Below are 12,372 nucleotides of genomic sequence, written 5' to 3'. Positions count from 1 at the left end.
GGCCTAAAAAATGTAACATTTCAATGGACTATATATAATAACTTTCGGCCAGGATTTCTCACTTCATTTTTGACACAAAATATGAAATCATTATTAAAGGTTTATGAGAGGCAAATGGGCAGGAGGCTCACCTGATGTTTAGTGATACCGCCGTCCATGGACAGTCACTTCCAGAAGTGCGTTGCCGGCCTTTAAGAATTGGTACGCTCTTTTCTTGAAGGACTCTAAGTCGAATTGGTTCGGAAAGACTTGAGCTGCAGCTGGTTCCACATAGGAGGATGTTTAGGATTTAAAATATTTCTTATAACACTCACACTATAGTTGCCGCGATACCATCTTTGAAACCCTTAATCTAATCACCTCGTAATAGAATATTGGGGAAAAATAAAGTCTGAAATTTTATTACTGGCACAAAACCCGAATTATATAAGGGACAGGCTGTAACTAATTAAATAAATATTCAAGTCAGTCGTTACTAATTGACAGACCTAATGAAGAGTGACACGAAATTCAATGAATGATTCGACCAATGTCTCACTGCGGATAACCGGCCACGGTTTTAAGACGCGTTGTAATGAAATTCGTAAGACTGATGACTAGTTATTTAAATAAAATTTAGTACGCCTCTCGTAACTTCAAATTAACGAGTAACGAGATTATGTTTTCATAGAATCCATGTAGGCAGAATTTATTTACCTGTCTTGCGATTCAAATTACAACAAACTACAACAGCTCCCTCCTTATCAGAATGCCAAACCATAAAATGACTGCTTCACGACTGATTTGAGCGCGACCGCCGCTGCGAAAACCGCTGTGAGAGTTCGAAAAGTGAGTTACAGAATTGCAAGGCTGTAGTTGTATATAATAAAGCAAAAAAGTTATTGATAGATGTTGATTTAAATTAAAGGTTTACAAAGAGTTTGCGTCTGTGACTTCGACTGAATTTGTTGGTTGTGATTCGGTTTATAAATGATATAAGCTTTGGAATATATTAATAAAATTGTGCTATGGAGTTTTAATATGCGAGGGGATAATTATAATTAATTTCGTATCTGGTTATAGTTATAATTTTTGATTTCAAGGAAAAAACGTAAAAAAATCATATTCACATAAAAATAAAAGAGTAAATATGTTTGGTACACAACAATTTGTAGATCAATTTTCCAATTTACGTCACGTCGGGCATGTTGCTACAGTAGAATAATATATTAAATATAAATAAACACTCAATTTTAAGGTATCAGGACTGGTTTGCAGTTTTATGTTTCATTCGCGGGAAAATGCCGCAGTGCGGTCTTTATAATGCAGAATATATAAAATAATTTTTATTTTCGATACAACAACTTTTAAAACTATCAAGCAGCGGTAATAAATTATTCTGTAGGAAAGCTTCGAAAATAGTTTTGATCTGTGCTGGCTGTCCTAGATACAATTGATGAGGTGTTTCCGGTTCGTGATGTCACAGCTTTTACTACGGAACGGTACATCGTGACATTCAAAGATGAATCTTTAAAAATATTTTGCTTTGAATCATAAAGAAAATTGTCAAATAACTCGCTTCAGTCCCCCATGTACATGGTTAATACTTTTTAATATGAAAATATAGGATTTGATTCCTTGGTAAACAATTTTGGAATTGCTGCCTTTTAAATATCAAGATTAGGACTTTTTAATCATTAAATTAGGCTTAATATATTTATGAGTTCTATAACAATCTGCATGTTTAAAATATGACGTTACAAATTTAACACGCATAAGATTAGTACAAAGATTTTATCTATAAGCTAGAAACAAAAATAAAGAAAGTCTTGTGCTGATCATAGAAAATGCGAGACTCTTTTGTTTGTGCATTACTTTTTGCAACTGTGTAGGGGAACTAGAATTAGAACTTTTGTATTGTATATATTTAATAAGTTTCAACCATGTTATTGCTATACAGATAACAAAGTAAGCCAGTATCTCGCTTGTCACATGCCCGTCGGGAAATAAGTAGCAGGCTTTGACCGATCCATGGGCGAAACAGTTTCATTATTTTTTATTCAAGTAAAGTCATAATTAAACCATAAATAAGTTACTTTTGAACATAAATAAGTCTACAAACTACTTCAATACTCCTTTAATTAATTCGACATATTCTGTTTTGGAATGTAAATAGTAATATCAACGCTGTCAGCGTTTAGCAATAAGCGATCATAAATCAAAGAAACATGTGACGTTTTGATTCATCGGCAATTTCAAAGTATTACAGATTACGAACTGTTGCAAATTGAATAAACGTAATACGTCAATATAAATGTTATGATACAATAAAAAATAATAGAATATATTGAGTGTGTATATCGACCATTTTCAACAGCTATCGGCCTTACCAAGAATTGGTAAGGTTCGTTGGTGACCATACATCGTGGTACCTTTACGAAATATAATAGCAGTGAACCCGGCCTTAGACCCATAAAGAAAACAGAAGACTGATCTACTTGCCTATTAGAAAAATAAGAAATGATCACGAAACAGATACAGTAATCGTTCAAAGCCCCAAGGGTTGTAGTGCTGTTTTTTTTACATTTAATAAAGGGAAAAGGTAAAAAATATTATGGCTATATTTCATTAAAACCTGAAGACTGCCTTAGGAATGCAAAGAGCATAATTATTAAACGCTTATATCCTTTTTGGAAGTATTTGGAAGCGTCAGTAATATCACGTAAGAATACTGAAGCAATACTTTCAAAATTTCAAATGTCTTCTCACTCATACGTTTTTTTTGTTTTTTTTTAGTTTTTTATTTATTTATTTATTTTCTCACAAAAACTTAAACTTAGGACATAAGGAAGTGACAGTTATATTATACTTCTGTTTATGAAAAAAGCAAGACGTATTTGTTAGTTAGTACATATGTGTGTGAAGTTAACTTGTCCGTTAACTGATGTAATTTTTTGTATGTAATATACAATAAGACAACTATGTACAAAGATTTCTATAGATGTCATATAATGTATAATAAACACTTATGCCTTGTATCACTTACGGTTACTTATTGGGTAATCGAGTGAGTTTGTTCTGCCGTTAACCTCAAGGATTTATTTTATTAAATAACAAAGTCTTGACTCAGTTCATAGCGATATATTTTTATGTTCAATATAAGCACCGCTATCAATATTTATAACAATAATATTATCCTAGCGTCTACACCGACCGAAGCCCACTTGTTTTTATTTAGAAAATCTCAGTTATTGGTTTCTTTATTTTTATTATAATAGGTCTTAAATTTTTAGGATTCCTAAGAAATGTTTTACTAAATGTTTTGTAAATCTTACAGTTCCGCTACTAGTAACAATTTAATCTTGGATCTTAGACAAGCTCGTTTAATTCCTTAGAAAATTAATTATTATCAGCCGACACCTACTTCATTAAAACTTCCTGCACTTGATTGCTTTTCGATAAGTCATTCTGAATAGTTTTATCCAATAGGGAGTTGCCCTACAATTGACAAGTACAGTCGACTCTCGATAATTTGAATCTCAAGGGACCAGAGATAAATTTCAAATTATCAAGAGTTCAACATAACAAGTGTTTGAATAACCACGAGGGGGAGGGGCGACTGAAGGAAATAAGAATTTGATCAAAATTTGTTACTTATTATTTCTATATTCTTATCATGTATTAACAATTATTATAACAATTATTCACAAAAAATTATTTCGAGAAGAGAGACATTTGTTCTTTCTTGGATTCATTTTAATAGCACAAATCGAATATTAACGTGACTTATTAACGTTTCAAAGAAGACTGGAATGCGAACTTACTCATACGGCATACCTCATTTATGTAAACAAACGACAGGTATGTGCATGATAAACGCTTCAAATTATAGAGAGTAGGGAAGACCGGATTTCAAATTATCGCATGTTGGCGAGCAAGATAATACTTTTTCAACTTCAAATTACCGAAGGGACCAATTATCATTGATTTTATTCAATTTATCGAGTATTTTTCAAGGGACTGGTTTTTTTTTCAAATTATCGAGAGATTCAAATTAACGAGTGTCAAATTATCGAGAGTCGACTGTATCGTTTATTATTATTGCGCAGATGGTAAAAAAAATTTAAAAAACATATTAACCGAATGAATTTATTTATACTTATGACAGAAATCCTTACTTGCTTCCTACATAATCTCTTTTTTTAATTGATATAATTATCGGTGGTGGGGGGTGATTGAAACTGGAAAGGACTGCAGCGATAGACATAGTAAGCTGGCTAAACTGGTAATTATATAAAAGTACTAGCAGACCGGCCAAGCGTTGCTGTGGCTAAGGTTTTTGTTATATTACATAGTAGCAAACTATTCAAGGGAAACGGTAGGAGAACACCAGTCATGGGGACCACCATGCTTTTTTGGTAGTTATGCCATTAAATTGTAGCTTATGTGAAACGTTGGTACTTTCAACACAGCGCCATCTGTTAGAATTGTGTCTATCAAATAATAAACAAATATTTTGCAATAAAATACTATTGCGGGTATTGAGATGTAAACTATCCTATCTTTTAAGTTGGATCAAACTACACACGGTGTGCAAATTTGATTGATATCGGTTCGGTAGTTTAGGAGTCCATAGCGGACAAACAACGTGACACGTAATTTATATATTAAGATAATACTCTTATACTGTTTGATATCATATTTGCTGACTATATGTATATTATACTTAAAATAATTGAATAAATTTTAAAGTAATACTATAGCTTAATCTGTTAGTATGTGGCTCGTAAAATCCAATCACAATCAATTCACATTAGAATCCCAAAGAACGGTTACAAGAAGTTTCGAATGTGAATCGAATTGGCGACGAGTTGGCGACTAATGGAGCCCGTCGATATGCTAATTAGAGAAGTTAGACCGCGCTCACAACCGCAGACATGCCATTTGTTCGCATTGATTAAAGCTTCTATTAGAAAACCCACGCTTAAACTCCACTGATTCAATATTGAATACATTTCCATTCCATTTTTTACAAATAAGCAAAGAAAACATATTTTCTTCTGTCTGAATTGGAATGAAACGTTTGACATGTGTTAATATAAAATTGTCATTACGATTACATAATTACTGCGCCCATTGATAGCGTTTTATAACCGTTTTGGAAAGGCGCGTGTCTTCAAGTTATGGAGGTTTGTAATATAATTAATAATTATAGTTTCATAAATAGTTTTATAAACCTTTCTTTACCGTCCAATGTTTAATTTTATATTATGACTGTGGTTCTTTGTTTTTAAGATAAAACTAAGGTCATATTGATTCACTAATCAGTATAATTAACTTAAAATGTACAGACACTAGTTTCGTAAATTAATTATTTGCAGTATAAATATATATAGAAGTAGATTATTTCGGTGGCAGAATACGCTTTAATTATTTTCCAAAGTGTTTAACGTCACTACACAAATAGCAGAGCGAGGAAACCTTTAAAAACTGAAACCGATAAGGAAAATATACATTTAACTTTCAATAACATATATCTTTAAATATCCCTACAAAAATAAGCTTGAGTTACAGCTAGTTTAGTCAACATAAAGTATAAATTTTTATTCGTTTAGTAGAAAGGGTTCAGACTCCTATTATTTAAATTTAGATATGATATTTTCGACATAACTTTTTTAATGTCTCGTGTATTTTAAAGCAATATCACAGGTAGACTATGCAATCTGATTTCAAATAACAATATTTTGTCTGTCATAATAAAGCAGCAGAGAAAACAAAATAGGAAATGATAAAGATCCCCAGAGCTTTATAAAAGTATATTCGTTAAAATAATATTGCTTCGTTGATATATGCAAAGCTACCGACAACTTAGTTAAACAGTATTTACAGTCAATCCCGTGGGATTAAGTTAGCTAGTGCCTATTTACATATAGAGCCGTCTGTTTTTGATGTTTTGGCAACACTAAGCATTTGGCCTGGCATAACGTTTTACGGTCGTACAATTAGTACGATATGGAAAAAATCTGAAAACTGCCTTGCGATTCTGTAACTCACTTTTCGAACTCACACAGCGGTTTTCGCATCGGCGGTCGCTCTCAAATCAGTCGTGAAGCAGTCATTTTATGATTTGGCATTCTGAAAATGTGGGAGCTTGTAGTTTATTGTTTATCAGAATGCCAAATCATAAAATGACTGCTTCACGACTGATTTGAGAGCGACCGCCGATGCGAAAACCGCTGTGTGAGTTCGAAAAGTGAGTTACAGAATCGCAAGGCTGTTTCAACTTTTAGCTGTGGTTAATTTTATATAGAATGTATGAAACCCTTGGCAAACTTTTGTTAAATAACATCGGGAGCGGGAATCGTCGTGGGTATTGAACGATATAACAGTGCATATTATTTTTGTAATATTGACAATACTGTCACGTCCGCTTAGATCAACAGTAAACATCTTGGTACTTCTAAAAATAACGGACTGTAAAGTGCCATTGTGATATCTATATATCTATATAACAATGAAACCCGTTTTCCGTTGTCACGCCATAACATGAAAACGGCTTGACCGATTTGTCTGATTCTTTTTTTATAATATTCCTTGAAGTACGAGGATCGTTCTTACGGAGAGAAAAATTTAAAAAATTGAGTGAAAAAGTCTAAAAACAACACTTTTCTATATTCCCATACAAAATATACGTAATAATATTTAAAGGCAATTTGAACTTTAATACCATATCATAAAGTTCAAGACAGTCAAGTGTTAGTGGAGGGGTTCCGGGAAGGTAAATTTTTATTTTTTGACATAATGTATTTGTTGTATTATCAACTTTCTTTTTTTATCTTACTAGCTAGACCGGTGTCCCGAATAGCAGAATAAGTATTTAAAAAAAATAAAGAATCGACTGTTAGGCGGTACGATATTCGCCAGGCCAGCTAGTATAACATAAAATAATTAAAAAACTCATTTTGTCTGTAGCGAGAAGTATTTCGCATAAAGGGAGGTGTGGTATTCTATCCTGACCTACCTTTTTACATTACTTCATAAATAGTAAAATTTTATAGTAAAATGTAAGAAAACTTGCGTTTACTAGTTTTTTTTTATAGAACAGTGGGCAAACGGACAGGAGGCCCACCTGATGTTAAGTGATACCGCTGCCCATGGACATTCTCAATGTCAGAGGTCCCGCGATTGCGTTGCCGGCCTTTTAAGAATGGTACGCTGGTGGCGGCTTCTTTACAGTCTTTTTTACATGCTTAATTAGTTATTGTTTGATTCACAACTACTGTAATAACTTTCCAAAAAACGTGCACCTAAGGAAATTTAAATTAGGAACGTAAAAAATCATACCAGTTTGCTTCAAGTAATCAATACATCATCAAATTAATAAACCTCTTTCTTGTAATATTAATTGAGGTAGAAAAATTTAAAGAGCCCGTTTTTTGCAAAAGAGTGAAAATAAAATATTAAGTTAATGTTAATTAAAATATTATATAATATTAAAACATATCTATGTCTCAATAAATAACCATTTAATTAATATATCTCCTGGAAGTGTATCAAACAGAATAATCTGTAGGCGACATATTGCAGAAGCCAAATCCACTACCCCACACATCTCAGAGCAAGCCTGTAAGCTGCAGCCCGGAATATGTTATGTAAGAGGTTGCGTAATTGCATTACAAGATTAGAATAGTTCATATGATTTCTCATCAAATATTTTACGTGTGGAATTAATTAAGGAAATAAATTTAAGAACTATATGATGTTGGTTTTTAGAAGTGATTGAACACATAAATTTGTTTAACGGATTAAATGTTAAAAATTGCTGTTATGTCTGTATGCCTATGTAAAAATCTCGAGATAAAAACATTTTTGAAAAACGAAATGATGGCTCGTTTGATTATGATTGGTCAACATCGTTTCTGCAACAAACGTACCCAATCGTTTAATGCATGTAACTAATTCTTCAGTAGCTCTTTTGTAATAAAACTACTGTAGGCGTGTAAAATAAATTGTGATTAGCGCATTATATTTAGCGCATAATTCACAATTTATATTTAAAATAGATATATCAGTTAGATATCTCCTAGTTCGTGACAACTATATTTATTTTTTGGAATAATTGTTTTACTTATTTTTTTGATTTAATCTATGAAAATAGATTAATTCTTAAGTTATATTAATAACAAATCAACTTTCCCTATCACTAAACTTTTCAAACTTCAAAAGACGCGGAAACTTCTTCACAATTAAATATGTAGTGTGCACAAAATCGAAGCTCTTATTAACAAGAAATCTTACAGTATTTCATAAGTAATAAATAAATGTTTGAATGACAAAGGCAGTATCACAATAGAACCTTTCCTCGGCCGAACCCTATTGTTCCTGTCTGAGCTACAATGTATGATGAATGATTACTTCAGTGGTTCATACTTATTTCAATAAGGAATATTAATCTCATAATATCCCCTAACCCTGTTTTATTTGTGCGAGTGTATTTTGTATATAAACTCTCGTGTATAAACTATACACAAACGCTTAGGCTAAAAGGCTTAGGCTTTTAACATCTCTATCCTTTTTATGGTAAACCTTTAGTAAATAAGAAAATGTAGAACTTTTAGAATTTCATGGAATTTCATTTGAAGAAAACCTAATTTATTTACAGTTTATTTTCGGAAAATTTAAACATTTACAGGAGTGCCTATTTGTAAATAATTTATAACTTCTTGCTGAACCTAAAGCAACTGTTCTTAAAGGACAGAACGAAGTTGAGATAAGATTTTAACAATTCAGCTACGATTTCAAATTAAACGCGTTGTTTACGATTGTTTTTTTTAAACTCATTTTTTTTGACGACTCATTGGTTTAGTGGTTAGTACCCCTGACTGCGAATCCATGGGTCCCGGGTTCGATCCCCGGCTGAGGCGAACATCGATGTGATGAGCATTTGGTGTTGTTCTTAGGTCTTGGATGTTTAAATATGTATTTATATGTATATCTATCTATAATATGTATGTATATCAGTTGCCTAGTACCCATAACACAAGCTTCACCAGCTTAGCATGGGACTAGGTCAATTAGTGTGAATTGTCTTAAAAAAAAAAAAAGTAATGTTTTAAAGATTATATTATGACCTCAGATTCAATGAATAAAGTATAGTTTATAATAATATGCTTAGTAGCAAAAACACGACTTTTTATTCATGACACAAAAACACGTTGAAGACTTCACAATCCTCACGCTGTCAAGATTAATGATTCAGTGTTTCATGAAAAATATTCAAGAAAGTTAAAAGCATTTTTTATTTCTTTTGTTATTTGTCAAAACCCTTTATCTCAATGGCTTAACATTTTTTTGTCTCTCTAGAGACGCCCGCCCAAGAGGGATTTTTGATAATTAGTATTAGTAAAATATCCCCTGCTTATTTTGCTTGACATATATTATACTCTAACGTTGTTGGTACGGAACTTATTTAAAGAGTAGCATTTGACCTCATATAAAGGGCAGAGTTTATGAAATATTTTTATTTAAGGCAAGCCGGTTTCCTCATGATGTTTTCCTTCACCGTTCGAGCGAATGTCAAATGCGTATAGAATGAAAATACATTGGTCAATTATTTAACTTATTTAATCATTTTGATTCTGTTTTATAACCAAAAAAGTTATACATAGTATAAACAGGTTAGTTTGATTGCTCATGGGCGATGTACGCTTACGAACGCTTTCATAATACCACGGAAACCAAATATGAAAAAAATATTATTTTTCCATGATTTTTACACGAATTACCTGACTGACATGTCAGATTTCTGTGCGATAATTTCAGTATATGTTCTGTGCTAACCACGCTTTTTATACGTTCTGGTTTCTTCACTGTATAAGCATGTATTATTTATAATACACGTCGATATAATAACCCATTAGTCCTCCGCTAGGATTCGAATGTACAACTGTGTGGTTGAGAATCAACTGTGTAAATCTGCCTGTAATTAAAACTTTAAACCCATTTAATTAGTAAGCCTGAGCGGTGAAAAGATCTTAAATGCAATCCTTAAATTTGCCCTATATTTCAAAATAGAAAGCTACTTTTCTTACCACAATTCCTCTCATGTAAATTAACAAATCATTTATCCTAACAGTAAGTATACGTTTTCTTTCCGATTCACATCGTAAAAGAAACACATTTTCCACATATTCTCCAACAAGTAAACACATTTAATCTTTGTTTATGTTGTGTCGTCTGCATAGATTACACTGCTTAGCATACTGATAGCGGGCACGGGGCATGGAACGGCATTATTTCCCGCCACTTTGTGCCGCGAGTACACGAGCCATCAGCCCGCCACATTTAGATCTATTTATGCGTCTACAATGGAAATTGAAAGTGAAAATTTAACTAAACAATCTGGCTGTTGCCCTAAGACAGTGTTTTTATTGCAAACGTTATCTTGATTGGGTATATATTTTAGTTTAAATTTATTCGAAGCTTAGTGATAAGACGATATTTTAATACTAAAGATTTTCTGTTAATAATCTTTTGTATCGTTTAATTATTTAGATAGGCATCATAAAATTGCAGCATTCATACAATTTTGTGAAAATGTTTTATTTCCTGAGCACTTTGAACAATCACGCCTAAAATATCTTTATCTGAGCACTTCTAAAAAGGGGTTTAAGTTAGCTCGATAATAATTAATTGTATACATTTTTTTTTATATAATAGGGGGGCAAACGAGCTTGCGGGACGACCATAAAGGTCAGTCTTCGCAGCCCGTAGACACCCATTCTTAGTGGGTGCGTTGCCGGCCTTTGAGGGAGGAGTACACTCGATTTTTAAACATTTGGAGGTCGTATCTCTGAGGGAAGACCCCCACCGGGAGTCGATTCCACAGTTCGCTAGTTCCAAACATTACTATAGAGTAAGAAATTTGTAATTTGTTTATTGCTTCTGCAATTTTGTGGGGATGCGATCGAATAGGCAACCTTCCAACATGCGGCGGGGACATGGCGGGTATGGTACTATTTAGTTAAAAATAGACTCTGTCAGAGATGTATGTCTAAAACCAGTAAAGAAATTGCGAAATTTCCTAGAAAGTTTTAAGTTGTTCTGTTTAACTTGCTGCCAAGGTTATGGAAACAATAGAAATAAGTTATGAATTAATACATTTCCATTGGGTTTGTCAAGCGCTGTTCCTGAACAAAACGCCACACCTGCCGGGTCAAAAGACTCAAAGCTCGGTGCCACTATTAATCTTTGTGAAGCCGTCTGGCCGTCGAGGGGCGACCGGTTCAGGTGTGTGTCTAGCTTTACTCGCTAGGGCTAGACCATAACAATGATAAATATAATAATCTCGTGTTCTAGGGCTTACGATACTATAGGTGACTGATAACATTTGTTATTTGTTGATTACATATTAATTTTAACAGAATAATTTACATATTACAGTTTAATAAGGTTCATAATAATGGCATTGAGTGGAATATTTGACTTTATTACTCAAAATTTTCATGAAAGTTGACACGGCGCTCATCAAGTAAAAAAGTGTCGATTTCTGATATTTGTGATTTTGTTTATTTTTAACACTGTCTCAAAAAAGGCGTTCTTAACATCCCAAAATATGGCTACTATTCTTTCATAATTTTGATATTATTCTCGTCAGTTAATAAAGATTATCTTATGCATATCTTTGGGATGAGACTGGCCTAAATATTAATATGGGTTAAGTTATTTAATTTGGAATAATAATATGTAATATTGCACAATAAAGGAATGTTTGGTGTTGAATTCCTTCTGAAATTTATCGAGGTGGAAAGATAGTTAGTCAAATAATAGTTGCTTAATGCAAAAGTTGTACGAAAAGTGCAAGTGTCATCCCTACAGTGCAGTGTGGTTAAATCCCAAGAGGGCGCGTCTTTGTCGCATCACAGCCGATTATTGCCCACAATATATCATTGTCTACCCCGCACCTCGTCCTACACCAGTAAATCCTTTCATTGTACCATCTCAATACTTTTTATTCGAGACTGTTTTCTCAGTTTTATTGCTGTAATTCCTTTTTCAAGTATGACTTACTATGAAAAGAAGTTTAAGAAAAGTGTCGTATCTCCCTAATCGGAATGATGAATGCGGTGTCTGTTAGACTAAACGTTCTCAGAGGTGATACACCCTAATGTGTTTTCGTGCTTTCTATAATAATCTGAGTAAAAATCTTGACAGCGTTTTGGACCTCTTACCAATTGGTACGTTGTTTTTAATAACACTAGGTCGAATTTGCTCAATAATTTTGCTGCCCACGTAGTGGTGGTACGCAAAAATATTTTCATACTGGACTAATGTGTGTCTTCCTTATCTCAAGGAACTTCAGATGGCTAATAAAAACCCAACTTTAATTTATAC

Source organism: Pieris napi, chromosome 12 (assembly GCF_905475465.1).
Source record: "Pieris napi chromosome 12, ilPieNapi1.2, whole genome shotgun sequence".
Lineage (NCBI taxonomy): Eukaryota > Metazoa > Arthropoda > Insecta > Lepidoptera > Pieridae > Pieris > Pieris napi.
Note: the sequence above shows the minus strand (reverse complement) of the source record.